The sequence below is a fragment of the Cervus canadensis genome, chromosome 31, assembly GCF_019320065.1.
Source record: "Cervus canadensis isolate Bull #8, Minnesota chromosome 31, ASM1932006v1, whole genome shotgun sequence".
In the NCBI taxonomy this organism is placed as follows: Eukaryota; Metazoa; Chordata; class Mammalia; order Artiodactyla; family Cervidae; genus Cervus; species Cervus canadensis.
This window is the reverse complement of record NC_057416.1, coordinates 31,402,204-31,406,841: the sequence shown is the minus strand read 5'-3', so window position 1 is coordinate 31,406,841 and position 4,638 is coordinate 31,402,204. Positions and strand designations below refer to the sequence as shown.

General features: G+C 52.2%; 1 long non-coding RNA gene across 1 annotated transcript; it reads right to left on the bottom strand.

The window, feature by feature from the left end:
* Positions 1 to 2,023: 2,023 nt before the first annotated feature.
* LOC122432628 lies at positions 2,024 to 3,012 on the bottom strand. Its single transcript, XR_006266903.1, has 2 exons — positions 2,651 to 3,012; positions 2,024 to 2,310 (listed from the first exon to the last, which is right to left on the bottom strand). It is a non-coding gene; the product is annotated as an uncharacterized LOC122432628 (long non-coding RNA).
* Between the last annotated feature and the right edge of the window lie 1,626 nt (positions 3,013 to 4,638).

Sequence of the window (4,638 nt, the reverse complement as noted above, 5' to 3'; positions counted from 1 at the left end):
AAAGGGTTTGACAAGACTGAGCATCTAATACACATATAGGTTTTATGGGGGATGGGGGGTGCATGAAAATTTAGTTCCTGCCCAAAAAGATTTGCAAGTTTTGGGGTTCCCCTAGGAGGGTAGTTGGCCCTCCACATCCCAGAAGATGAAGCACTTACAGATGTGTCTAGCACCTGACTTGTCCACCTGCTGTCCTCCTGTGTCAGCAGATGTGAGAGAGCAGCCTGATCCCTGTTTACCTTGGTTCACTGCCTTGTACACAGTAGGTACCATCTAAATGAATAAGAGAAGACAGAGAAGCTGATGAAAACATCTAGCTCCCCTGAAAGCAAAAAAAATTACCACCTCACCTCAACACAAGCAAGGAGATTTAGGCAGCTACGGCCACATGTGTCTATTCAAACTTGCAGTGTTATAAAGTGGCCTGACTCAGAGATTGTGTGGAGCATCAAGGTGTTAATGAGTAACTCTCTGTGGAAGTGCTCCTATTGGAAATCCCCCAGTTTCTCAGGTGGAAAGGAAGTAATTCACACTGACAATAGATACTGCTTCGTGACTGCAAAACGAGGCCCGTCTTCAGTGAGTATCATAGCAACCTCGTTGGGTCTGTGAAAATTATGGCAGTTTTGCATTCAAAGCTGAAAACCCAACAGCCAAATCTGTTAGAAAAACTACTCTTGAAAGAGGAAATTCTGACAAGTGCTGCCACATGGATGAACTCGAGACATTACAGGAAGTGAAATAAGTCAGCTACGAAAAGGTAAATACTATAGGATCACGCTTATAGGGGGTGCTTAGGGTAGTCAGGTTCATAGAGACTGAAAGATGGTTGCCAGGGGCCTGGGGACAGAGAGGAAGGGGGAGTTGGTGTTTAATGGGTTTAGAGTTTCAGTTTTACAAGACGAAATGAGTTCTGGAAATGGATGGTGGTAACGGTTGTACCACATTACAAATGTATTGGATATGATTGAACTGTAGGCTTCAAAATGGTTCAGATGGTAAATTTTATGTTATGTGTATTTTACTGCTTTTAAAAAAAATGGAAAAGAAAAAAAAAAATCCCAGGCACAAATGTAAACAGGATGACGGAAAAACCTTCAGGTTGACTATTGAAGCGGCTTAGACAAAACCACCCAGATAAAGCAATGTCTGACTCGAGAGTGAAATCAAGTGAGGTGTTTGGTCTGGACTGAAAATTTGTTTAGTTGGTCCCAGGTCATGCATCCACCGCTAAACGTTATGACAGGCACATAGGAAATGAAAACGTACTCAGGAACAACCAGCCGAGGAAGTGATGGAAGGTGTAATTGGAGGGCAGGCACCCTGTCTGTCACAGATCTCGTGGCAGGGGTAGAACAATTACCGGGCAGCCAACAGCTCGCAAGGGCAGGCTGCCCCGGGGATGGTGCAACGTGATAGCACGCTCCAGAGAACGCTCTGGAAAATCACCACCACCAGAGGTACTGGACTGAGCCCTAATGGCACATCAACAAACCTTGTCCAACTGGGCAAACAGTCTGTCTGTAGGAGAAAATGAATAATTACTGTGGAAGTCATTGACAGAAGCACAAGAGTCTCAGGAGAAACATCCTAAAACCTACTGAGAAAAATAAGACAGTGCGTGTCCCTAGCAGGCCTACCCTAGAGGAACAACGGAACCTGAGAAACTTGTGGGGTAAAACCTGCTACCCCTTTGGAAACCAGAGAGGGATCTGGACACTCGCTGACCATCTCATGGGCACCAGGCAGTCACCCGCTTTGGCATCAATTCAAAACGCGGTACATCGAAACGATTACATATCAGTGTGATATTTCTGTCCCAAACACAGATCATGTTCACCGTTCTTGGCTAACACAGTACGGACCGTGATAATAAGTTACATAAACCCACTAAGGTTATACCTTAACACGTTGCAGTATATGTAGTACTTCCAAAGCATGATTGAATCTTTTATCAAAGGTGTGCTTTTACAACTATCCTCCCATCTTTACTACCCCAAGAAAACCAGGAGACCCGTTGAAATAGCAGTGTTAAAATAATTTATTTTTATTTCTGGTTGCGCTGGGCCTTTGTGGCTGTGCCTGGGCTTTCTCTAGCTGCAGTCAGCAGGCTCTCCTCTCTGGTTGCGGCTTCTCATCGCTGTGGCTTCAGGCACCTGGGCTTCAATAGTTGCAACATGCGGGCTCAGGAGTTGCGGCTCACGGGCTCTGTTGCTCCAAGGCAAGTCGAATCCTCCTGGACCAGGGATCAAAGCCATGTCCCCTGCACTGGCAGACGGGATTCCTATCCACGGTACCACCAGGGAAGCCCTGAAGGAGCATTTTACAAGAGAAAAAAAGCTCAAGCCGGGCTGGACCTTTCCCGGGGCCTGTCTTTGTGGTCTGACCCATCCCTGTAGCTACACTGGATATTCATTCCTTGTGGACACAAGCCATGTTCCTACAGGTCAGGGTGGGTCATCCGAATGGTACCTTCCAACATTTCGCATGCTTCCCTGGGTTACCCCCATAACTGAGGGCCCCAAGTGGGTGAGCACACCTCCGCCTCCCTTAGCCCCGGGTAAGCTGAGGGATCTCGCCGGCTCTGGAGGCCACGTCACCAGCGCATGCGTGTCCCTCCAGGACGACCTCGCCCTGGGCTCTGACTCACCTAATCACAGCCCGGTGCCTCTCCATGAGCCGCAGGGAGTAATTTAGGAGCTTGGGCCCGTTGAGTGCCAACAACCCGGTCAGGGAGGGAAGGCCCCGCAGAACTGCTGAGGCCTCGAGTCAGGGCGGCAGTGGCTATAGAACAGAGGACGAAAGGCCAGCGGCCCGCTGGGCAGAGGGCCAACCGGGAATCGGGCAGCGCTCACAGAGGGCTCTGTCCTATGGTGCAGAGACCCCCGCCCACAAGCGCATGCCTGGTGTAGCTAAGAACCAGGCAGAGACCTCTCTGCAGAGCCACGGGTGTGGCCTAAACCTCTGATGGGTTTTTGAGGGGGGTCTGGGGAGTCCTCAGTTCCTATCAGAAGGAACTGCCCATAGCCACAGGGAGGCCAGGCCTCACTCCACTGGACTAGACGTCACCCCACCCACCTCCAAGCCTGGCTTCTCTCCCAGTTTTTCTGGAATTCTCTTCTGCTCTTAAAATGTCAAAAGCTACAGTTTAACTGCGCTGACCACCACCCCGCCCTTCAAGCTCCATGTCCACCCCTGAAAGGAAAACCAGACTCCCCATATCCTCAGATGCAACTCCAAGCTCTCAGACCCCCACGGCCACACAATTCTCATGCATCCAGCTCTCAGAGGAAGTCTGGGGCCTGAGGGAAGGGGGAGCGATCCAAAGACTCGGTGCTCTGGGCTCCACGTGCACGCGTCCTTGCATGCTAACTAAGTTGCTTCAGTTGGGTCCTCCTCTTTGCATGGACTGTTGCCTGCCAGGCTCCTCTGTCCATAGGATTCTCCTGGCAGGAATACTGGAGTGGGTTGCCATTCCCTTCTCCAGGAGTTTTTCCCTACCTGGGGATCAAACCTGTGTCTCCCACAGCTTCTGCACTGCCGGCAGGTTCTTGACTGCTGAGCCACTGGGGAAAACTCTCTGGGTGCAACAGGCACTGCATTCCATCTTCCTGTCCCTGGACCCACCCCTAACACAGCCCCGCCTCCCACCCTCCCTGCACTGGGGGTCTAGAGGGCACTCCCAGGACTCAAGCGTGCTTTCCCACACTCCCAGAAGCCCCGCGGGGCAGGTGGTATTATCTGGTCCCCAGAGAAGGACGCTGAGGTGCACACAGTAGACAGGGCATTGGAGTGGTGAATGGCTGAGCTCCCAGGTCCCCAGGATGGAGCTCACAGCAACCTCACAGCTACCCCACCCACCAACATTCTCCTCTCTTCTGCCGCCCCTACAGCAACCCCCCGCCGGACCCTTGAAGAAGGGACTCTGTTCCTATTCAAGCTTCCCTTACCTCTTTGGAAGTGGGGCACACATTATTTCCCTCCACACCCTTGACCTACAAGGGGGATGGGGAGTGGAAATTACAGTGGCACCGGGCAAGCTGGGCTCTCCTTTGATTCCGCTTGTGAAGGGCATGTGGGGGCACATCAGAAGAGCTGCCCAGAGCAAGGCCAGGGGCAGCACCCAGGGACAGCGGGCGGGAGAGCTGCTCCCACCGGCAGGTCCCACCGTGGGGGAGCGGATGGGAGGGGTCGGAGAAGAGGTTACACCGTGCCCATCGGTTCCACCCTCTGCAGACATGGGCACCCTTTGCTCTGGGTTCCTTCTGAAGGAAGACTCAAGTGGGACTGCTGGGCCTCTGAGACTTCAGCGGTCTGATGGGATGCAAATTGGAATTCGCTCCCATAAAAATGCATTATGCATGGACTTTCTATTAGATTTCACTTGGAAACTCATCATCCATCACCCTGCAGGGCCTGCTGTACCTCGGACTTGTGTCAGCAGTTTCTCCTCATCCGGTGTCTGAAGCCAAAGTCATCTCCCTTGCAGGGGGAGCCTGGAGGACCCCAAAGCTTTGGAAGGTGGCCCCGGGTGGATAGCGAAACCACTTCCTGGCTGGCATCTTCCGAGGGGGTCCCAGTCGTCTTGCGAGGGGGCGGGGCCAAGATGAGAAGGTGGGGCCCGACCTGCGGAATATT